This window comes from Hippoglossus stenolepis, chromosome 2 (assembly GCF_022539355.2).
Source record: "Hippoglossus stenolepis isolate QCI-W04-F060 chromosome 2, HSTE1.2, whole genome shotgun sequence".
NCBI lineage: Eukaryota > Metazoa > Chordata > Actinopteri > Pleuronectiformes > Pleuronectidae > Hippoglossus > Hippoglossus stenolepis.
The window spans coordinates 26,300,264-26,321,819 of NC_061484.1; the positions used below are offsets into that span (position 1 = coordinate 26,300,264).

At 40.7% G+C, this 21,556-nt stretch overlaps 41 non-coding genes across 41 annotated transcripts; all 41 read right to left on the reverse strand.

Moving 5' to 3' along the window:
- Positions 1-296: 296 nt before the first annotated feature.
- trnac-gca lies at positions 297-368 on the reverse strand. The gene has a single exon. It is a non-coding gene; the product is annotated as a tRNA-Cys (tRNA).
- A 286-nt stretch (positions 369-654) lies between these two features.
- On the reverse strand, positions 655-726 carry trnac-gca. Its single transcript has one exon. It is a non-coding gene; the product is annotated as a tRNA-Cys (tRNA).
- Positions 727-1,652: 926 nt separating this feature from the next.
- On the reverse strand, positions 1,653-1,724 carry trnac-gca. The gene has a single exon. It is a non-coding gene; the product is annotated as a tRNA-Cys (tRNA).
- A 502-nt stretch (positions 1,725-2,226) lies between these two features.
- On the reverse strand, positions 2,227-2,298 carry trnac-gca. Its single transcript has one exon. It is a non-coding gene; the product is annotated as a tRNA-Cys (tRNA).
- Positions 2,299-2,676: 378 nt separating this feature from the next.
- trnac-gca lies at positions 2,677-2,748 on the reverse strand. The gene has a single exon. It is a non-coding gene; the product is annotated as a tRNA-Cys (tRNA).
- A 121-nt stretch (positions 2,749-2,869) lies between these two features.
- Positions 2,870-2,942, reverse strand: trnac-gca. The gene has a single exon. It is a non-coding gene; the product is annotated as a tRNA-Cys (tRNA).
- A 502-nt stretch (positions 2,943-3,444) lies between these two features.
- On the reverse strand, positions 3,445-3,516 carry trnac-gca. Its single transcript has one exon. It is a non-coding gene; the product is annotated as a tRNA-Cys (tRNA).
- Positions 3,517-3,833: 317 nt separating this feature from the next.
- trnac-gca lies at positions 3,834-3,905 on the reverse strand. Its single transcript has one exon. It is a non-coding gene; the product is annotated as a tRNA-Cys (tRNA).
- A 245-nt stretch (positions 3,906-4,150) lies between these two features.
- trnac-gca lies at positions 4,151-4,222 on the reverse strand. Its single transcript has one exon. It is a non-coding gene; the product is annotated as a tRNA-Cys (tRNA).
- Positions 4,223-4,392: 170 nt separating this feature from the next.
- Positions 4,393-4,464, reverse strand: trnac-gca. Its single transcript has one exon. It is a non-coding gene; the product is annotated as a tRNA-Cys (tRNA).
- A 233-nt stretch (positions 4,465-4,697) lies between these two features.
- trnac-gca lies at positions 4,698-4,771 on the reverse strand. The gene has a single exon. It is a non-coding gene; the product is annotated as a tRNA-Cys (tRNA).
- A 173-nt stretch (positions 4,772-4,944) lies between these two features.
- trnac-gca lies at positions 4,945-5,016 on the reverse strand. The gene has a single exon. It is a non-coding gene; the product is annotated as a tRNA-Cys (tRNA).
- A 244-nt stretch (positions 5,017-5,260) lies between these two features.
- Positions 5,261-5,332, reverse strand: trnac-gca. Its single transcript has one exon. It is a non-coding gene; the product is annotated as a tRNA-Cys (tRNA).
- Positions 5,333-5,526: 194 nt separating this feature from the next.
- On the reverse strand, positions 5,527-5,598 carry trnac-gca. The gene has a single exon. It is a non-coding gene; the product is annotated as a tRNA-Cys (tRNA).
- Positions 5,599-5,903: 305 nt separating this feature from the next.
- Positions 5,904-5,975, reverse strand: trnac-gca. The gene has a single exon. It is a non-coding gene; the product is annotated as a tRNA-Cys (tRNA).
- A 227-nt stretch (positions 5,976-6,202) lies between these two features.
- trnac-gca lies at positions 6,203-6,275 on the reverse strand. The gene has a single exon. It is a non-coding gene; the product is annotated as a tRNA-Cys (tRNA).
- A 237-nt stretch (positions 6,276-6,512) lies between these two features.
- On the reverse strand, positions 6,513-6,584 carry trnac-gca. The gene has a single exon. It is a non-coding gene; the product is annotated as a tRNA-Cys (tRNA).
- Positions 6,585-6,760: 176 nt separating this feature from the next.
- Positions 6,761-6,832, reverse strand: trnac-gca. The gene has a single exon. It is a non-coding gene; the product is annotated as a tRNA-Cys (tRNA).
- Positions 6,833-7,123: 291 nt separating this feature from the next.
- On the reverse strand, positions 7,124-7,195 carry trnac-gca. The gene has a single exon. It is a non-coding gene; the product is annotated as a tRNA-Cys (tRNA).
- A 178-nt stretch (positions 7,196-7,373) lies between these two features.
- trnac-gca lies at positions 7,374-7,445 on the reverse strand. Its single transcript has one exon. It is a non-coding gene; the product is annotated as a tRNA-Cys (tRNA).
- A 241-nt stretch (positions 7,446-7,686) lies between these two features.
- Positions 7,687-7,758, reverse strand: trnac-gca. The gene has a single exon. It is a non-coding gene; the product is annotated as a tRNA-Cys (tRNA).
- A 192-nt stretch (positions 7,759-7,950) lies between these two features.
- trnac-gca lies at positions 7,951-8,022 on the reverse strand. The gene has a single exon. It is a non-coding gene; the product is annotated as a tRNA-Cys (tRNA).
- A 544-nt stretch (positions 8,023-8,566) lies between these two features.
- On the reverse strand, positions 8,567-8,638 carry trnac-gca. The gene has a single exon. It is a non-coding gene; the product is annotated as a tRNA-Cys (tRNA).
- Positions 8,639-9,258: 620 nt separating this feature from the next.
- On the reverse strand, positions 9,259-9,330 carry trnac-gca. The gene has a single exon. It is a non-coding gene; the product is annotated as a tRNA-Cys (tRNA).
- A 242-nt stretch (positions 9,331-9,572) lies between these two features.
- On the reverse strand, positions 9,573-9,644 carry trnac-gca. Its single transcript has one exon. It is a non-coding gene; the product is annotated as a tRNA-Cys (tRNA).
- Positions 9,645-9,891: 247 nt separating this feature from the next.
- trnac-gca lies at positions 9,892-9,963 on the reverse strand. The gene has a single exon. It is a non-coding gene; the product is annotated as a tRNA-Cys (tRNA).
- Positions 9,964-10,205: 242 nt separating this feature from the next.
- trnac-gca lies at positions 10,206-10,277 on the reverse strand. Its single transcript has one exon. It is a non-coding gene; the product is annotated as a tRNA-Cys (tRNA).
- Positions 10,278-10,470: 193 nt separating this feature from the next.
- trnac-gca lies at positions 10,471-10,542 on the reverse strand. The gene has a single exon. It is a non-coding gene; the product is annotated as a tRNA-Cys (tRNA).
- A 294-nt stretch (positions 10,543-10,836) lies between these two features.
- trnac-gca lies at positions 10,837-10,908 on the reverse strand. Its single transcript has one exon. It is a non-coding gene; the product is annotated as a tRNA-Cys (tRNA).
- Positions 10,909-11,153: 245 nt separating this feature from the next.
- trnac-gca lies at positions 11,154-11,266 on the reverse strand. The gene is made up of 2 exons: positions 11,231-11,266; positions 11,154-11,189 (listed from the first exon to the last, which is right to left on the reverse strand). It is a non-coding gene; the product is annotated as a tRNA-Cys (tRNA).
- A 310-nt stretch (positions 11,267-11,576) lies between these two features.
- On the reverse strand, positions 11,577-11,648 carry trnac-gca. Its single transcript has one exon. It is a non-coding gene; the product is annotated as a tRNA-Cys (tRNA).
- Positions 11,649-11,893: 245 nt separating this feature from the next.
- trnac-gca lies at positions 11,894-11,965 on the reverse strand. The gene has a single exon. It is a non-coding gene; the product is annotated as a tRNA-Cys (tRNA).
- Positions 11,966-12,159: 194 nt separating this feature from the next.
- Positions 12,160-12,231, reverse strand: trnac-gca. The gene has a single exon. It is a non-coding gene; the product is annotated as a tRNA-Cys (tRNA).
- A 294-nt stretch (positions 12,232-12,525) lies between these two features.
- trnac-gca lies at positions 12,526-12,597 on the reverse strand. The gene has a single exon. It is a non-coding gene; the product is annotated as a tRNA-Cys (tRNA).
- Positions 12,598-12,923: 326 nt separating this feature from the next.
- On the reverse strand, positions 12,924-12,995 carry trnac-gca. Its single transcript has one exon. It is a non-coding gene; the product is annotated as a tRNA-Cys (tRNA).
- A 245-nt stretch (positions 12,996-13,240) lies between these two features.
- On the reverse strand, positions 13,241-13,312 carry trnac-gca. The gene has a single exon. It is a non-coding gene; the product is annotated as a tRNA-Cys (tRNA).
- Positions 13,313-13,597: 285 nt separating this feature from the next.
- On the reverse strand, positions 13,598-13,669 carry trnac-gca. The gene has a single exon. It is a non-coding gene; the product is annotated as a tRNA-Cys (tRNA).
- A 243-nt stretch (positions 13,670-13,912) lies between these two features.
- trnac-gca lies at positions 13,913-13,984 on the reverse strand. The gene has a single exon. It is a non-coding gene; the product is annotated as a tRNA-Cys (tRNA).
- A 195-nt stretch (positions 13,985-14,179) lies between these two features.
- On the reverse strand, positions 14,180-14,251 carry trnac-gca. Its single transcript has one exon. It is a non-coding gene; the product is annotated as a tRNA-Cys (tRNA).
- Positions 14,252-14,584: 333 nt separating this feature from the next.
- Positions 14,585-14,656, reverse strand: trnac-gca. The gene has a single exon. It is a non-coding gene; the product is annotated as a tRNA-Cys (tRNA).
- A 196-nt stretch (positions 14,657-14,852) lies between these two features.
- trnac-gca lies at positions 14,853-14,924 on the reverse strand. The gene has a single exon. It is a non-coding gene; the product is annotated as a tRNA-Cys (tRNA).
- Between the last annotated feature and the right edge of the window lie 6,632 nt (positions 14,925-21,556).

Sequence of the window (21,556 nt, forward strand, 5' to 3'; positions counted from 1 at the left end):
AACAACAGGCAACAATTATGTTTTTTCTTTGTAATGAGCACATCATTGTTAAATTTGAAGGGAGGTAGATAACCACAGCGACATTGTTTCTGGTCCCCATGACACTTTCTTCTGTTGTGTGTTTGTAATTCCTGCTTCTGACACGTTGGTTTCCGGCACAGTCCCAACAGTAACACAACATGAGTGGCAACGGGAAAAGAGTGAATTACCCAATTTTTGCAGGTTTACCAGTATTTGAAATTATCACGTATTTCTGCAAATGTTGATGTAATAGAGATGTAAAGCAAATAATATAGAGGGGGCACCCAGAGTTGAACTGAGGACCTCTTGATCTGCAGTCAAATGCTCTACCACTGAGCTATACCCCCTTGTGTGGAAACTACTTCAGAATAATTCCTTGGCATTTGTGACCACTTCTCACATAAGGTCTAATAAATACTGTGAATCTTATTGTTTGAGTGTCGGACGCTGTGTGTAGAGTCAAGCTAGAAAACTTGGGGGTCATCCTACCTGGTTCGATGGATAAAAAGCTGAGTGTATTGATGATGAACCAGATTCTTCTCTGTTTCATTGCTTTTGTTGTCTGAGTTTTTCATAACTTTAAACTGAATCTGTTCATTTTATTCAGCATCTTCAGAGTCCTTGATAATTTTTAGGGGGCACCCAGATTTGAACTGAGGACCTCTTGATCTGCAGTCAAATGCTCTACCACTGAGCTATACCCCCTATGTCTGTAGCTCTCTCACTAATAGATCATGATAAAGTACTCTCTTTTCATGAGTCATAAAAACATCATATTATTCTCAATAGCCTCAATAACCCTCATCATAAAGACAAACTGAGCTCTGTACCTGCAAATAAAGTAAACATACATGTACATACTGCACAGTCTTTGTGTGTCTGTATGTTGTACAGACTGTGAGATCCAACAGTTAATGTGATCCTTGGGAAAATTAGTTTAACAGCTCCCTGAAGTACACAATGGAATAATCACAGTGGAACCATGAATACTTAAGTACAAGTAAAAAATATGCTGCCAACTTATGAGTATGACTAATATCTGCTGGTGTTTCCCTCCCAGGTCTCGATTTAGACGCTACAGGCTCAGATTCCATTTTCAGCCTCATATTGTATTTGAACTGGGGTCAATCAAAAATGTAATAGTGACCCGGAAAACAACGGCCGCCCATTGGCATTGTTTGTGGCTCTGTGAATCACCTCCGAGTTTCTTTCTCAACGAACGCTTTGAAGAGACGGCGAGCAAACGAGCGGGGAGCACCGAGTCGAGGGGAGGCGTGAGGGAGGAAAAGGGGGGGAGGATGCTGAGAGGGCGGAATGGCGGTGATGCTGTTTTGTGCTTTCCCAGCGTCAACAGCGGAGGAAGTGGAAGAGAGCAGCTAAATATACAAACAGCACAATGAGGCGGCGAGCGCGGAGCAGCTGTGGAACCCGGCTGTCACCAGGCTCCGTCAGCGTGAAGCACTGAGCACCACCGCTCATTTAAACAGGAAGAGATGAGTGAGAGCACACGCTGGTTTTCTGATACACCTCCACATCCAGCCTGTAAGCACACGACGCAAAGTCACACCTCAGCCACAGTCAGGAAGACGTCAATTTAAACAAGAAATACAGCACAGCTCATTTACAACTACAGGGAGCACCCAGGTTTGAACTGAGGACCTCTTGATCTGCAGTCAAATGCTCTACCACTGAGCTACACCCCCTGACGCTGAAGCCAGTAAACCCAATGAAAACCTCCCATCAGGCCCAACAATCCCTTCAAATTAAAACAGGCCTTACATCTAAGGCCACATTACATTTATAAGCTACATATCAGTGGTATAGTTACACATTTCAGGTATTTGCTAACATACAGTCCAATAAAACCACATTTGAAATCCACTATAACCAGAGTTTTGCTTTGGATCCACACAAAATTCCGCACACTCATTGATACCATCTCCCTAAATACGTCTGATTTGTTTTAATTCTCTGTGAAATCAATGAAAATGTCGAAATATCCCGTATCTGACATTGTTAAAGGAAAAGCAAAAGAATTCCTGGATTGAAAACAAAAATAAACAAGTTATTTCCTGACGCATGTAGCATCGCACCACCAAGTTTTGTGGGAATCCACTCAGTTGTTTTTGTGTAATCATGCTCACAATCAAACCACAGAGTTACTTTAAATGAGGCAAAGTGTTGGCCCAGATGAATCATAGCCAGAGGGGGCACCCAGATTTGAACTGAGGACCTCTTGATCTGCAGTCAAATGCTCTACCACTGAGCTATACCCCCTCATGGGGGAAGTTATATCAATAATAGATAATCAAAATTTGATCAGGGTTCCGAAGACTGAATGAAACATGGGTATGTGCTGGCATCTGATTCAAGGGAGCATGGGGAAGGAGTCAACTGCCTATTTTTGCAGGTATATCCACATTTAAAAACATACGTACGTAATTGTTGAGTTCGAACTGAGGTGGATAACCATAGTAACATAGTTTCTGGTCCCATGACACTTTCTTCAGTTGTGTGCCTGAAGTTGGTTTCAGCACGGTCATAACACACCAGGGTGGCACGGAAACCAGTCAATTACCTAATTTATGCAGATTTACCAGTATTTTAAATGCTCATGTCTATCTACAAATGTTGATGTAATAGAGATGTAAAGCAAAGGGGCACCCAGATTTGAACTGAGGACCTCTTGATCTGCAGTCAAATGCTCTACCACTGAGCTATACCCCTATTCTGTAGCTCTGTCTCTAATAGATCACATCATGCATGATAAGATAAGTATTTAGTAGCTGTACTCTTTTCACAAAAACTATAATAATCCTCTTTATATCATTGGTATTGAGGACTTAGTTGTAGGGGCACCCAGATTTGAACTGAGGACCCTTGATCTGCAGTCAAATGCTCTACCACTGAGCTATACCCTCATGGCTGAAGATATATCAATAATAGATCATCAAATTTGATCAGGGTTCAAGACTGATTGAAATGTTACGTGCTGGCATCTGATTCAGGGAGCATGGGGAAGGAGTCAGCTGCCTATTTTGCAGGTATATTCACATTTAAAAACATGTATACGCCTACGGGTGATATACAAATGAAATGGCAAGCAGGGGACCCAGATTTGAACTGGGACCTCTTGATCTGCAGTCAAATTCCCATAACCTTCTGTGTGTACTCGATATGAGGACCTCTTGATCTGCAGTCAAATGCTCTACCACTGAGCTATACCCCCTCATGGGGAAAGTTATATCAATAATAGATAATCAAAATTTGATCAGGGTTCCGAAGACTGAATGAAACATGGGTATGTGCTGGCATCTGATTCAAGGGAGCATGGGGAAGGAGTCAACTGCCTATTTTTGCAGGTATATCCACATTTAAAAACATGTATACGCCTACGGGTGACATACAAATGAAATGGCAAGCAGGGGGCACCCAGATTTGAACTGAGGACCTCTTGATCTGCAGTCAAATGCTCTACCACTGAGCTATACCCCCTGTTCATGCACAAGCTTTCTGTAACACATCAGCATAGCTCAGTATTTCTTACATCTTGGTAACAAATATAATTTTCTTTGTAATGAGTACGTAATTGTTGAGTTCGAACTGAGGTGGATAACCACAGTAACATAGTTTCTGGTCCCCATGACACTTTCTTCAGTTGTGTGCCTCTGATACGTTGGTTTCCAGCACGGTAATAACACACCAGGAGTGGCAACGGGAAACCAGTCAATTACCTAATTTATGCAGATTTACCAGTATTTTAAATTCTTATGTCTATCTGCAAATGTTGATGTAATAGAGATGTAAAGCAAAGGGGGCACCCAGATTTGAACTGGGGACCTCTTGATCTGCAGTCAAATGCTCTACCACTGAGCTATACCCCCTATGGCTGTAGGTCAATCTCTAATAGATCACATCTTATGGCATGATAAAGTGATAAGTCAATTTTAGTAGCTGTACTCTTTTCACAAAAACATCATAATAATCCTCTTTATAAAAACAAACTCAACTCTGTGCCTGCAGACAAACAAACCAACCCTCCGGATTGAAAACAAAATGTCCTTTAGAAGGTAAAGGCCCACGTGGGGGTGAACATTACTATCATTGCTATTGAGGACCTCTTAGTTGTAGGGGGCACCCAGATTTGAACTGAGGACCTCTTGATCTGCAGTCAAATGCTCTACCACTGAGCTATACCCCCTCATGGCTGAAGTTATATCAATAATAGATAATCAAAATTTGATCAGGGTTCTACATCTGACATCTGATTCAAGGAGCATGGGGAAGGAGTCAGCTGCCTATTTTTGCAGGTATATCCACATTTAAAAACATGTATACGCCTACGGGTGATATACAAATGAAATGGCAAGCAGGGGGCACCCAGATTTGAACTGAGGACCTCTTGATCTGCAGTCAAATGCTCTACCACTGAGCTATACCCCCTATGTCTGTAGCTCTGTCACTAATAGATCACATCTTATGGCATGATAAGTGATCAGTCAATTTTAGTAGCTGTGCTTTTTCATAAAAGCATCATATTAATCCTCTTTATAAAGAGAAACTCAACTCTGTACCTGCAGACAAACAAACCAACCCTCCGATTGAAAACAAAATGTCCTTTAGTGTAAAGGCCCAGGGGGTGAACATTACTATCATTTGTATTGAGGCCTCTTAGTTGTAGGGGCACCCAGATTTGAACTGAGGACCTCTTGATCTGCAGTCAAATGCTCTACCACTGAGCTATACCCTCATGGGGAAGATATATCAAATAGATAATCAAAATTTGATTGAGTGCCAAAGACTGATTGAAATCTTGGTACGTGCTGATAATTGAGTCAAGGGAGCATGCAGAAGGAGTCAACTGCCAATTTTTCCAGGTATATAAAAAAACACGTATACGCCTACGGGCATATAAATGGCAAGAAGGGGCACCCAGATTTGAACTGAGGACCTCTAGATCTGCAGTCAAATGCTCTACCACTGAGCTATACCCCTATAGATAACATTCTCACTAATAGATCACATCTAATTGCTTTTACACCTGGGAACATTGTAACAGCCTTTTCTTTTCTGTACAATGCAACATGAAGCACAGGCAAGAAAGGAAAACCTCCGTTGCCGTTAGTTGAAAAAGAAAACAAAAAAAGCTCCTCTAATGGCATAGTCAATTGACTTTCATAGTGGGATTACCACTGTGGACTACACCACTCATATGGAGTGAACTTACCTTACAAGTTGTAGGGGGCACCCAGATTTGAACTGAGGACCTCTTGATCTGCAGTCAAATGCTCTACCACTGAGCTATACCCCCTCATGGCTGAAGATATATCAATAATAGATAATCAAAATTTGATCAGGGTTCCGAAGACTGATTGAAATATGGGTACGTGCTGGCATCTGATTCCAGGGAGCATGGGGAAGGAGTCAACTGCCTATTTTTGAAGGTATATTCACATTTAAAAACATGTATACGCCTACGGGTGATATACAAATGAAATGGCAAGCAGGGGGCACCCAGATTTGAACTGAGGACCTCTTGATCTGCAGTCAAATGCTCTACCACTGAGCTATACCCCTTTCATGCACAAGCTTTCTGTAACACATCAGCATAGCTCAGATTCTTACATCTTGGTAACAAATATAATTTTCTTTGTAATGAGCACGTAATTGTTGAGTTCGAACTGAGGTGGATAACCACAGTAACACAGTTTCTGGTCCCATGACACTTTCTTCAGTTGTGTGCCTCTGATCGTTGGTTTCCAGCACGGTCACACACATCAGGAGTGGCAACGGGAAACCAGTCAACTTTAATTTATGCAGATTTACCAGTATTTTAAATTCTTATGTCTATCTGCAAATGTTGATGTAATAGAGATGTAAAGCAGGGGCACCCAGATTTGAACTGAGGACCTCTTGATCTGCAGTCAAATGCTCTACCACTGAGCTATACCCCTCTGTGGTCATCTAATAGATAATCTTATGGCATGATAAAGTGCTCAATGAATTTAGTAGCTGTACTCTTTTCATAAAAACATCATATTATCCTCTTTATAAAGACAACTCAACTCTCTGGCAGACAAACAAACCAACCTCTGGATTGAAAACAAAATGTCCTTTAGAAGGTAAAGGCCCACGTGGGGGTGAACATTACTATCATTTGTATTGAGGACCTCTTAGTTGTAGGGGGCACCCAGATTTGAACTGAGGACCTCTTGATCTGCAGTCAAATGCTCTACCACTGAGCTATAACCCCCCTGTAGCTCTGTCACTAATAGATCACATCTTATGGCATGATAAAGTGATGAGTCAATTTTAGTAGCTGTGCTCTTTTCATAAAAACATCATAATTATCCTCTTTATGAAGACAAACTCAACTCTGTACCTGCAGACAAACAAACCAACCATCCGGATTGAAAACAAAATGTCCTTTGAAGTAAAGGCCCACGTGGGGGTGAACATTACTGTCATTTGTATTGAGGACCTCTTAGTTGTAGGGGCACCCAGATTTGAACTGAGGACCTCTTGATCTGCAGTCAAATGCTCTACCACTGAGCTATACCCCTCATGGGGAAGATATATCAATAATAGATAATCAAAATTTGATTGAGTGCCAAAGACTGATTGAAATCTTGGTACGTGCTGATAATTGAGTCAAGGGAGCATAGGAAGGAGTCAACTGCCAATTTGTCCAGGTATATAAAAAAACACGTATACGCCTACGGGCATATAAATGGCAAGAAGGGGGCACCCAGATTTGAACTGAGGACCTCTAGATCTGCAGTCAAATGCTCTACCACTGAGCTATACCCCCTATACGTCTAACATTCTCACTAATAGATCACATCTAATTGCTTCTTACACCTGGGGAACATTGTGCAACAGCCTTTTCTTTCTCTGTACAATGCAACATGCAGCACAGGCAAGAAAGTGAAAACCTTCCGGTTGCCGTTGAGTTTGAAAAAAGGAAAAACAAAAAGGAAAGCTCCTCTAATGGCATAGGGTCAATTGACTTTCATAGTGGGATTACCCACTGTGGACATACACTACTTGTGTAACATATGGAGTGTAACTGTACAATCGTTAAAGTTTGATCTCTAAGTTGTAGGGGCACCCAGATTTGAACTGAGGACCTCTTGATCTGCAGTCAAATGCTCTACCACTGAGCTATACCCCTCATGAGGAAGATATATCAATAATAGATAATCAAAATTTGATTCAGTGCCAGATTGATTGAAATCTTAGTATGTTCTGATAATTGAGTCGTGGGAGCAAATGAAGGAGCCACCTGCCAATTTTTCCAGTATATAAAAACATATATAAGCCTACGGGTGACATTCAAATGAAATGGCAAGCAAAGTCACCCAGATTTGAACTGAGGACCTCTTGATCTGCAGTCAAATGCTCTACCACTGAGCTATACCCCCTATGTCTGTAGGTCTATCTCTAATAGATCACATCTTATGGCATGATAAAGTGCTCAGTGAATTTTAGTAGCTGTACTCTTTTCATAAAAACATAATTATCCTCTTTATGAAGACAAACTCAACTCTGACCTGCAGACAAACAAACCAACCCTCCGGATTGAAAACAAAATATCCTTTAGAAGGTAAAGGCCCACGTGGGGGTGAACATTACTATCATTTGTATTGAGGACCTCTTAGTTGTAGGGGGCACCCAGATTTGAACTGAGGACCTCTTGATCTGCAGTCAAATGCTCTACCACTGAGCTATACCCCCTCCTGACAGAAGTTATATCAATAATAGATCATCAAAATTTGATCGGGATCCAAAGACTGATTGAAATATGGGTACGTGCTGACAACTGAGTCAAGAGAGCATAGTGAAGGAGTCAGCTGCCTATTTTTGCAGGTATATCCACATTAAAAAACATGTATACGCCTACGGGTGATATACAAATGAAATGGCAAGCAGGGGCACCCAGATTTGAACTGAGGACCTCTTGATCTGCAGTCAAATGCTCTACCACTGAGCTATACCCCTATAGATCTAACATTCTCACTAATAGATCACATCTATTGCTTTACCCTGGGAACATTGTGCAACAGCCTTTTCTTCTCTGTACAATGCAACATAACACAGCAAGAAGTGAAAACCTTGCTGAGTTTGAAAAAGGAAAAAAAAAAATCTCTAATGCATAGGTCATTGACTTCATAGTTGATTACTGGACAAAACTTGTGTAACATATGATAACTGTACAATCGTTAAGTTTGGAACTTGTTGTGGGCACCCAGTTTGAACTGAGGACCTCTTGATCTGCAGTCAAATGCTCTACCACTGAGCTATACCCTCTGTCGGCAATCGCTAATAGATCACATCTTATGGCATGATAAAGTGATCAGTGAATTTTAGTAGCTGTACTCTTTTCATAAAAACATAATTATCCTCTTTATAAAGACAAACTCAACTCTGTACCTGCAGACAAACAAACCAACCCTCCGGATTGAAAACAAAATGTCCTTTAGAAGGTAAAGGCCCACGTGGGGGTGAACATTACTATCATTTGTATTGTGGACCTCTTAGTTGTAGGGGGCACCCAGATTTGAACTGAGGACCTCTTGATCTGCAGTCAAATGCTCTACCACTGAGTTATACCCCCTGTTCATGCACAAGCTTTCTGTAACACATCAGCATAGCTCAGTATTTCTTACATCTTGGTAACAAATATAATTTTCTTTGCATGAGTACGTAATTGTTGAGTTCGAACTGAGGTGGATAACCACAGTAACATAGTTTCTGGTCCCCATGACACTTTCTTCAGTTGTGTGCCTCTGATACGTTGGTTTCCAGCACGGTCATAACACATCAGGAGTGGCGAAGGAAACCAGTCAATTACCTAATTTATGCAGATTTACCAGTATTTTAAATTCTTATGTCTATCTGCAAATGTTGATGTAATAGAGATGTAAAGCAAAGGGGCACCCAGATTTGAACTGAGGACCTCTTGATCTGCAGTCAAATGCTCCACCACTGAGTTATACCCCCTATGTCTGTAACTCTGTCTCTAATAGATCACATCTTATGGCATGATAAAGTGCTGAGTGAATTTTAGTAGCTGTACTCTTTTCATAAAAACATCATATTAATCCTCTTTATAAAGACAAACTCAACTCTGTACCTGCAGACAAACAAACCAACCATCTGGATTGAAAACAAAACGTCCTTTAGAAGGTAAAGGCCGTTGGGCCTCCATATTACTATGATTTGCATTGTAAGTTCTAGGGGCACCCAGATTTGAACTGAGGACCTCTTGATCTGCAGTCAAATGCTCTACCACTGAGCTATACCCCCTATGTCTGTAGGTCAATCGCTAATAGATCACATCTTATGGCATGATAACGTGCTCAGTGAATTTTAGTAGCTGTACTCTTTTCATAAAAACATCTTAATATCCTCTTTATAAAGACAAACTCAACTCTGTACCTGCAGACAAACAAACCAACCATCCGGATTGAAAACAAAATCCTTTAGAAGGTAAAGGCCCACGTGGGGGTGAACATTACTATCATTTGAAATCAGGACCTCTTAGTTGTAGGGGGCACCCAGATTTGAACTGAGGACCTCTTGATCTGCAGTCAAATGCTCTACCACTGAGCTATACCCCCTCATGGGGAAGATATATCAATAATAGATAATCAAAATTTGATTGAGTGCCAAAGATTGATTGAAATCTTGGTATGTGCTGATAATTGAGTCAAGGGAGCATGGGGAAGGAGTCAACTGCCAATTTTTCCAGGTATATATAAAAACATGTATACGCCCAGGGCATAATAAAAGTAGGCACCCAGTTGAGTTAACCAATACCATACATCTAAATTCCAAATGATCCCTCTAATTGCCGACCGACCTCAATAGGGGCACCCAGATTTGAACTGAGGACCTCTTGATCTGCAGTCAAATGCTCTACCACTGAGTTATACCCCCTATGTCTGTAGGTCAATCGCTAATAGATCACATCTTATGGCATGATAAAGTGCTCAGTGAATTTTAGTAGCTGTACACTTTTCATAAAAACATAATTATCCTCTTTATAAAGACAAACTCAACTCTGTACCTGCAGACAAACAAACCAACCCTCCTGATTGAAAACAAAATGTCCTTTAGAAGGTAAAGGCCCACGTGGGGGTGAACATTACTATCATTTGTATTCAGGACCTCTTAGTTGTAGGGGGCACCCAGATTTGAACTGAGGACCTCTTGATCTGCAGTCAAATGCTCTACCACTGAGCTATACCCCCTCCTGACAGAAGTTATATCAATAATAGATCATCAAAATTTGATCGGGATCCAAAGACTGATTGAAATATGGGTACGTGCTGACAACTGAGTCAAGAGAGCATAGGGAAGGAGTCAGCTGCCTATTTTTGCAGGTATATCCACATTAAAAAACATGTATACGCCTACGGGTGATATACAAATGAAATGGCAAGCAGGGGGCACCCAGATTTGAACTGAGGACCTCTTGATCTGCAGTCAAATGCTCTACCACTGAGCTATACCCCCTATACATCTAACATTCTCACTAATAGATCACATCTAATTGCTTCTTACACCTGGGGAACATTGTGCAACAGCCTTTTCTTTCTCTGTACAATGCAACATGCAGCACAGGCAAGAAAGTGAAAACCTTCCGGTTGCCGTTGAGTTTGAAAAAAGGAAAAACAAAAAGGAAAGCTCCTCTAATGGCATAGGGTCAATTGACTTTCATAGTGGGATTACCCACTGTGGACAAACACTACGTGTGGAACATATGGAGTGTAACTGTACAATCGTTAAAAGTTTGGAACTCTAAGTTGTAGGGGGCACCCAGATTTGAACTGAGGACCTCTTGATCTGCAGTCAAATGCTCTACCACTGAGCTATACCCCCTATGTCTGTAGCTCTGTCACTAATAGATCACATCTTATGGCATGATAAAGTGATGAGTGAATTTTAGTAGCTGTACTCTTTTCATAAAAGCATCATTTTAATCGTCTTTATAAAGAGAAACTCAACTCTGTGCCTGCAGACAAACAAACCAACCATCTGGATTGAAAACAAAATGTCCTTTAGAAGGTAAAGGCCCACGTGGGGGTGAACATTACTATCATTTGAAATCAGGACCTCTTAGTTGTAGGGGGCACCCAGATTTGAACTGAGGACCTCTTGATCTCACAAATGGGGCACAGATTTGAACTGAGGACCTCTTGATCTGCAGTCAAATGCTCTACCACTGAGCTATACCCCCTGTTCATGCACAAGCTTTCTGTAACACATCAGCATAGCTCAGTATTTCTTACATCTTGGTAACAAATATAATTTTCTTTGTAATGAGTACGTAATTGTTGAGTTCGAACTGAGGTGGATAACCACAGTAACATAGTTTCTGGTCCCCATGACACTTTCTTCAGTTGTGTGCCTCTGATACGTTGGTTTCCAGCACGGTCATAACACACCAGGAGTGGCAACGGGAAACCAGTCAATTACCTAATTTATGCAGATTTACCAGTATTTTAAATTCTTATGTCTATCTGCAAATGTTGATGTAATAGAGATGTAAGGAGCACCCAGATTTGAAGTGAGGACCTCTTGATCTGCAGTCAAATGCTCTACCACTGAGCTATACCCCCTATGTCTGTAGCTCTGTCACTAATAGATCACATCTTATGGCATGATAAAGTGATGAGTGAATTTTAGCAGCTGTACTCTTTTCATAAAAACATCATAATAATCCTCTTTATAAAGACAAACTCAACTCTGTACCTGCAGACAAACAAACCAACCATCTGGATTGAAAACAAAATATCCTTTAGAAGGTAAAGGCCCACGTGGGGGTGAACATTACTATCATTTGTATTGAGGACCTCTTAGTTGTAGGGGGCACCCAGATTTGAACTGAGGACCTCTTGATCTGCAGTCAAATGCTCTACCACTGAGCTATACCCCCTCATTGCAGAAGATATATCAATAATAGATAATCAAAATTTGATCAGGGTTCCGAAGACTGATTGAAATATGGGTACGTGCTGGCATCTGATTCCAGGGAGCATGGGGAAGGAGTCAACTGCCTATTTTTGCAGGTATATTCACATTTAAAAACATGTATACGCCTACGGGTGATATACAAATGAAATGGCAAGCAGGGGGCACCCAGATTTGAACTGAGGACCTCTTGATCTGCAGTCAAATGCTCTACCACTGAGCTATACCCCCTATACGTCTAACATTCTCACTAATAGATCACATCTAATTGCTTCTTACACCTGGGGAACATTGTGCAACAGCCTTTTCTTTCTCTGTACAATGCAACATGCAGCACAGGCAAGAAAGTGAAAAACTTCCGGTTGCCGTTGAGTTTGAAAAAAGGAAAAACAAAAAGGAAAGCTCCTCTAATGGCATAGGGTCAATTGACTTTCATAGTGGGATTACCCACTGTGGACATACACTACTTGTGTAACATATGGAGTGTAACTGTACAATCGTTAAAAGTTTGGATCTCTAAGTTGTAGGGGGCACCCAGATTTGAACTGAGGACCTCTTGATCTGCAGTCAAATGCTCTACCACTGAGCTATACCCCCTGTTCATGCACAAGCTTTCTGTAACACATCAGCATAGCTCAGTATTTCTTACATCTTGGTACCAAATATAATTTTCTTTGTAATGAGCACGTAATTGTTGAGTTCGAACTGAGGTGGATAACTACAGTAACATAGTTTCTGGTCCCCATGACACTTTCTTCAGTTGTGTGCCTCTGATACGTTGGTTTCCAGCACGGTCATAACACACCAGGAGTGGCAACGGGAAACCAGTCAATTACCTAATTTATGCAGATTTACCAGTATTTTAAATTCTTATGTCTATCTGCAAATGTTGATGTAATAGAGATGTAAAGCAAATAATAGAGAGGGGGCACCCAGATTTGAACTGAGGACCTCTTGATCTGCAGTCAAATGCTCTACCACTGAACTATACCCCCTATGTCTGTAGGTCAATCGCTAATAGATCACATCTTATGGCATGATAAAGTGCTCAGTGAATTTTAGTAGCTGTACTCTTTTCATAAAAGCATCATATTAATCCTCTTTATAAAGAGAAACTCAACTCTGTACCTGCAGACAAACAAACCAACCATCTGGATTGAAAACAAAATGTCCTTTAGAAGGTAAAGGCCCACGTGGGGGTGAACATTACTATCATTTGCATTAAGGACCTCTTAGTTGTAGGGGGCACCCAGATTTGAACTGAGGACCTCTTGATCTGCAGTCAAATGCTCTACCACTGAGCTATACCCCCTATACATCTAACATTCTCACTAATAGATCACATCTAATTGCTCCTTACACCTGGGGAGCATTGTGCAACAGCCTTTTCTTTCTCTGTACAATGCAACATGCAGCACAGGCAAGAAAGTGAAAACCTTCCGGTTGCCGTTGAGTTTGAAAAAAAAAGGAAAGCTCCTCTAATGGCATAGGGTCAATTGACTTTCATAGTGGGATTACCCACTGTGGACAATACACTACTTGTGGAACATATGGAGTGTAACTGTACAATCGTTAAAAGTTTTGAACTCTAAGTTGTAGGGGGCACCCAGATTTGAACTGAGGACCTCTTGATCTGCAGTCAAATGCTCTACCACTGAGCTATACCCCCTATGTCTGGGCTCTGTCACTAATAGATGACATCTTATGGCATGATAAGTGATGAGTGAATTTTAGTAGCTGTACTCTTTTCATAAAAGCATCATATTAATCCTCTTTATAAAGAGAAACTCAACTCTGTACCTGCAGACAAACAAACCAACCATCTGGATTGAAAACAAAATATCCTTTAGAAGGTAAAGGCCCACGTGGGGGTGAACATTACTATCATTTGAAATCAGGACCATTTAGTTGTAGGGGGCACCCAGATTTGAACTGAGGACCTCTTGATCTGCAGTCAAATGCTCTACCACTGAGCTATACCCCCTCATGGGGGAAGTTATATCAATAATAGATAATCAAAATTTGATTGAGTGCCAAAGACTGATTGAAATCTTTGTATGTGCTGATAATTGAGTCAAGGGAGCATGGGGAAGGAGTCAACTGCCAATTTTTGCAGGTATATCCACATTTAAAAAAACATGTATACGCCTACGGGTGACATTCAAATGAAATGGCAAGCAGGGGGCAACCAGATTTGAACTGAGGACCTCTTGATCTGCAGTCAAATGCTCTACCACTGAGCTATACCCCCTGTTCATATAAAACCTTTCTGCAACAGATCAGACAGGCTCAGTATTTCTTACATCTTGGTAACAACAGGCAACAATGACTCTTTACTTTGTAATGAGCACGTAATTGTTGAGTTCGAACTGAGGTGGATAACCACAGTAACATTTCTGGTCCTCATGACACTTTCTTCTGCTGTGTGCTTCTGATACGTTGATTTCCGGGACGGTCATAACACATCAGGAGTGGCAACGGGAAACCAGTCAATTACCTCATTTTTGCAGGTTTACCAGCTTTTGAAATGCTCATGTCTATCTGCAAATGTTGATGTAATAGAGATGTAAAGCAAACAATATAGAGGGGGCACCCAGATTTGAACTGGGGACCTCTTGATCTGCAGTCAAATGCTCTACCACTGAGCTATACCCCCTCTTGGCTGAAGATATATCAATAATAGATCATCAAAATTTGATTGGGTTCCAAAGACTGATTGAAATCTGGGTCCGTGCTGACTACTGAGTCAAGGGAGCATGGGGAAGGAGTTAACTGCAAATTTTGGCAGGTAAACTCACATAAAAAAAAAACATGTGTACGCCTACAGGTGACATACAAAAGAAATATCAAGCAGGGGGCACCCAGATTTGAACTGAGGACCTCTTGATCTGCAGTCAAATGCTCTACCACTGAGCTATACCCCCTTACAACAAGCAGTTTCATCATTCCCTTTAAATATTTCTGCTCATTTTTATGAGCTATAACAACTCTGTAAGTATTGGGAATGAAAGAGAACAATTAAAATTTACGATGTAAAAAAAACATTAAAAACTAAATATGATAGTAAGAATGTAATGGTTGTTTTTTTATTTCTCAGTACCAATACTGTGTGTGTGTGTGTGGGTGTGTCTGTGTGCATATGTGTGTGTGTTTGACTTTTCACCGCATTAAGTTTCTCGTAAAATGTGTTGTGAAAGAGTTAAAGGAGCTGACACACATCGGTGGCTGAGTAACTACGACTCACAAACCAGAACACCACTATCATCACTCTGTTGTTGTTGTTGGTGTTCGTGTGCCACGAATCAATAACGACTGAGTTTACCGAAACTGATCCGGTGCCAGTCATCATGTCACAACTCTACACACACTGAGATAAACAGAGCGGCAGGAGGAGCTGCAGGGGAAACGTGCAGCTCCTCCTGCTGCTCTGTTTCCATGTGGGAGTCACAGTGTGGTGTTAATGACCCTGAGTCTGGTTAATGAGGGGAAGCTTCACTGGTGGCTGGCTCGCTTCCTCCGTGTTAGCAGATGGGACATGGAACGAACTAAAAAGTCAAAATACAAGTCAGATGGTTTCTGTCAGTGTAAATGTTTCTGACTTTGGGGTTTTGTTTCAATTACCTTCACCAAAGAAGTAATGTTTTTACTTTCCGTTTACTTGTTGGTTGGTTTGTTGGATTGTGAACAAGATTACACAAAAACAACTAAACAGAATTCTGTGAAACTTGGTGGAAGGAGTTTGAGTCAGTGAGGACGCCATTAAATATGGTGTGGATCCGGATAAGGGAGCAGATCCAGGAATTTATTTTCAACATTGTGACTGACAGCTGAGACTGACTTGTGATTGGTGCATGAGCCCAAATCTGAGACGTTATGGGAGGAAGACGTGTCATCCATCTTTATTTTATATGACACAAAGTGATATAATGTCATATGTGATGCAATTACTTGAATATAAATACATTGTAATTCAGGGTTGATGCAATGTGGTCCAAAAACAACAACAAAAACATGCAATAACACAACTGTACATTTTTTTGTGCGTAACATCACAGTCAAGAGAAGTGTAAAATGTGTTAAAACTAAATAACAAATGTGTTTTTCCCGACTATTTCAATTTGACAAAAACGTCATCAAGGCTTAGAGAGATATTAGTGGATCAATATTATTTATGCCAATAATCGTGATTTCAGATTTTGTCAAGTTTTCCTCATGGTAACTCCAGCCAAGATTAAAAATATATACAAACAAAGAAAATAACAATAAAAGTGTAGGCAAGAGCATACAATTAAAAGTCAGTACAATAATATGTTCATTATAATACAATATATAAAAATAAGCCAAATATAAATCTGTAAACCAAAGAGAATATAATATGATACAAATAGCTAGAATATTTAGTGTGGTACAATATGTCATGATATAGTACAACACACATTCAATAAGATGTTTAATATAAACATAAAAACATGATGAAACATACCATGAATTTACAGTAAAGCTCAATTTAAAACACAAAACTATCAAACTGTTCGACTCTGAATTCAGAACTAGAGCCGGTTGCAACATGTTTAATATTAACATGAACATAAACAGTGTTTGAGTTCACAGTGTCATATTTTCAAATCCTCCCGATGCATATTGAGGTGTTCACAGGTGTAGCACTGTCCTCACACACACACACACACACACACACACACACACACACACACACACACACACACACACACACACACACACACACACACACACACACACACAAACACCCACACACGCTTTGATCTGAGCGGTGGTTTGTCAAATTAGTGGGAATTTCCACTTGTATCGCTGTTGGAGGTTTGCCTTCCTCCACCTTCCAAAAAAGAAAAAGTCCTCTGAAGCTTCGTGAGGTTTGCCCTCTGGGGTTGGAAGCCTCGCACACTCCTCCTCTTCCTCACTCCCTTTTTTCTTCCTCTTCCTCCCCCTCTCTCTCCCAGCCACGCTCAATCCTCACATTGTTCATCGCCCTGTGATCCTTTCACATCCAGGCCACCGAGTCTTTTCCATAGGTCTTCTATAAGGTCTCGGTGTCACACATCAAAAAGCCCCTTCATGCACTTTCCTAACACGTTCACTGTGTTGCTGACATGAGCCTACAGCAGGGGGCGGAGCACGGCACCGTTTGATTCATAAATACAAAAAGCAACTCAGAAATACTAAAAAACAGACTAACAAAGCTTCCTGTATTCCTGTCAGTTCAGTGAACGCAACATAAACATATTAGGAGTGTTGGGTACAGAGTGTTGAGGATTGAGGATTAAAAAAATTCTGCGATTTGAAAATAATGTTTAAATATTACAAGAATAAAGTCGTAATATTCTAAATAGATTTGCTTATTTGTTATGTAGTTAATACTGAGTAGTTTGTCAATAAATACATTAGTTACTAAGTAGAAAATAGTTTTCTGTGGCTACTTGGGGAAGGTGGGGAGCTCATGTTGTGTCTCAGCCCTGCATGACACCGCTGAAGGACGGATTTGTCTTGTTTGACCAAGTTGTTTTGGCTAAAAAACAGATTCTGATTAGCATCATCATCACCACCATCTGACGTCAGCCACCTCACCCCCTCGTGTTCAATGCACAGAAATGTGAGAAAGACTCATTTTGTTGGTTTTTCACCACAAGGTTTGGTGGAATATCAGGTTAAAATCGCTGCTTTAAGTTTGGTGGTTAACGAATGTTGTTTATGTCGATAACTATCAATATATCTTTTCATATATATACAAACGAATGATTGTAATAATGAACTCTCACACATTTATTTAACTTTGATTGATTTGACTTTTTACCAAAATAACATTATTGAAATTCACAATGTGCTAAATTGATTGAACAAGTTTATACTTGATTATGCAATTCCATGTCAAGTGACTGAATTGAATGAAATAGAGATTACGGAGAATTAATTAACCTCGGTTTGACTTGATAAAAGTGGAAACAAGGCATAAGAGTATAAATGTATAATAATTGAACGTGGCCTGCAAAGGATGTTCAAGCAACCAATTAAGAGTTAAAAAGACGAGAAACAAACAGAAATGAATGAGACTTTCTTTTCAGTGCGGAGCAGCGTTGATCTAAGTTGTTTGAAAATTCGAGCTGTGAAACTTTGACAGGATTTTCCGTTGTAAAAACAAATGACGGCCTTGAGACGGGGAAGCACCTCCTTCACCGTGTCCCTCCACCGCTCTGCCGCCCTCGGGGGCAAATTCCCTGCTCTGGTTTGAAACTTTCCTTGAATCAGAATATGGCAAGGATGATGCACGAAGATATTATCTTTAATAAATTGACAGACTTCAGCTGCGACAGTTCCTCCTTTTCAAGTGTAGTAGTGACGCTAAGTAGAGAGCAAACCTCGGCCAAGGCCCAACAGTTCCCCTTAAATTCAACCAGTCATAGAAATCAGTTCCCTAAATATGACTTTTCTTCTCGATCTATGAATCATTGGATCTTCCATCTCGAAAAAAATTCTTCCTGATCTTGATCCGCATTAAATTTGTATGGCTTCTTCCCTGACCCACGATGCATCTTTCCACCAAGTTTCATACTAATCCATCCTGTAGTTATTACACCATCCTGCAAACAAACCAACAAAAACTGATGCAAATATGTGGAGGTCATAATTATACAATTAGAAAACCAGTTTTAAAACCACACATTTGATGTATAACCTCACATTAAATTTGGTGCTAAACTCATGGAACAAAGACGGCACTTGTGCTAAGGTGCATTGCAGTAATTCATATTTAGATTATATCTGTGCCCCGTAGAACATCTCAACCAAAAAGCAAGAGTCAATGTTATTTTAAGGATGTGGTGAAAGAGAGTGTGGTGTAAGTAAAATCTCTGCAGCAGCAGTGAAGAGACGACAGTCCAGAGGAATCCTGCAGCAATCAGCTTTCTGCCTCCGTCTTATTCTCCTGCAGCTTCAAGGCTGCAGAGTGAAAAATCTGAATTTACTGAGAAACCTCCCTGCACCTGTGTTTCCCATCTCCTATTCCGAGATGAACGACTTCCAGTGAAGCTTCCAGTGACCGCAGCTCTTTCCAGTCGAGGTTATTTCCCCAGCATGGGGGCAAACAGACTAAAAACCCACGAGGACCCGAGCTCTTAATTTTGGAACAAAGCTTCATCAATGTCACAGAAAAAGCACAAGCTGGTGTGAGCGTGCGTGTGCACACAGCCGAGGCTCAGACGGCACGTACGCCAGACGCAAATGCACATATCACACACGCTCGATGGAGAGCCACTTCCCTAAATGTACCATGTGGGGAAGTTCTGGTGGTTTTTCTGTGTAAATTTGCCCAGTTGTGGTTTTTACCGAGCAGCTAAGAAAAGTCCGTACGGATATGTGGAGAAGAGGAAATGCGTCAGCGCAGGAGGAATATGAACTTCAGGACACATTCATCCATTCACACACAGTCGGCTCCACACTGGGTGTGTATGGCCCCACATAGTCAGGGTCCTTGTCCTGGATGCAGCTCAGACTGGGTAAACACTAGAATTTTGCAAAGCGGCTGAAGTAGGTTGTCTATGCTTTTACACTGGAAATCATTTCTGTGTGTGAACAGACGCAGGAGTTGAGAGAAGAGCTGTTTGCTGCCCGGACTTTGTTTTCATTATCCAGAACAAATAGGGTTTGGAGATTTGCTTCAAGTAAAAAAAAAATGTGAATCCTATTTGTTTGTCTTTATTTTTACTGCATATGAACCGAGGAAGAAACCATTACATTTTTCATTTTCTTTATCATTGTGAGATCGGACGTTCTTCAATATTTCTCTTGATTTCTCAGAGAATCATTTATGGATCTTGATGAAATAAATCTCGAGGACTGATATCGTTGGACATTAAATCAAAACCATGTAGCCTGCAGAATTTGTTTTGCTCTGGTAGCCCATTGTAAAACTGCAGATGAATAAAACATAATAAAACAGCAAAAAACTAAACGTTTTAAATAATTTGGGAGCTGAGGGGAGAAAATCGTTTTGTTCTCAAGTGAATTCAATACGCTTCCGTGAACCTGCACATTGGTTTGTTGATGAAGAGCTGTAACCTGATCTGGATTCAACCTACAGGACTTGACTCATAGACTCTGGGTGTGTCTGGAATGATTTAACGTTCGACCCCAGACTGAGGTGAGTCACTTCGGTCTCATGCAACACAACAGTGGATCACAGCTTCAAACACCTTTTTCATTTCGGGATTATTATGAGATTACTGTCTATTAATATCAAGAAACCTTCCTCTTATATCATAAAGAGGAATCCCATGAGTTTCTAAAGAGTTTTACAAACTAAATGCATGAAATTGGAAATGTTCTGACGCTCTGGGCAGCGTGACAGTATCAGACGTCTCACTATTCCCAGAAAAAGAGGGGAGGATAAAAAAATGGGTCAGAACTAGAAGGCAGGTGAGGGGGTTAATGAAAGATGTAAGAGGAAAGAGAGAGAGAGAGAGAGAGAGAGAGAGAGAGAGAGAGAGAGAGAGAGTGCAGGAGAAAATGACTGTGAGCTCAAACTATTTCTGGAATGCACCTTCTCTTAAAGTCTAACCAGGCAACACGCACACACAGCGACAAGCCAACCTGTTCCTACAGCTTGTGATAAGGTAATAAGGGCATCGGGTTTCCACTCTGCCTCCACAAACACTATCTGATTTACGGGACTTCCTGCGCACTCATTACATTCTTTGATATTAATACTCCCGTGTGCCTGCTGCTTCTCGTGTGTGTGTGTGTGTGTGTGTGTGTGTGTTTGTGTGTACTCCTGCCAAAAACTATATACAAACTTATAAATGTCAATCCTGAAGAAGAGGATGGGCGTGTCAGTGTGTGTGTGTTTGCATTTCTACATAATTAGTTTATGCACATGTTTGTTACCGAGGAGGTTGTTTGTTTGTTAGTTTGCAGAATTACGCAAAAACGAGTCAAACGATTTCCCATAATTTGATTTATTTGAATATCTCTGTTTCACCACACATATATACAGTACATTGTAAAGGTATCTGTCTCTCTCCCTCCCTGCAGGAGGATTTCTTGTTGTAATTTTGGTGTTTGATATATTTTGCAGACGTGTGTATATACTGTGCCTACATGGTGTGGGACAAATGACTGGAAGGACCATCGACTGTAAATAAAGATGAATGAAGCGTCTCTACTTCCTCGTACTGTCCAGAAATGAAGCTAAACTAAGGAACTAAGTAACTATGGCAGCTTGGTGCTGATGTGATCGTCATAACGACAACAACCAACCACAGTTTCCTGGTAACACAGGTTATGAAAATGAAACATTACCTCCTGTGTTTTGATCTTACATTAAATTTCTTTACAGTAAAAGATAAGATATCTATTAATGTGACTGTGTTTTCTGTCTGTGCTCAACGTTGGATTCTCTCTCATTGTCCACGTTTCTGTCACATCCACTGTTTCCTGTTTACATTCGTCTGTACGTTGGAGAGACTTCACACCAACAGATGAACCCAAGAACCATATGAGGGAATAAAGTATCAGTTTCCTCTGCTGC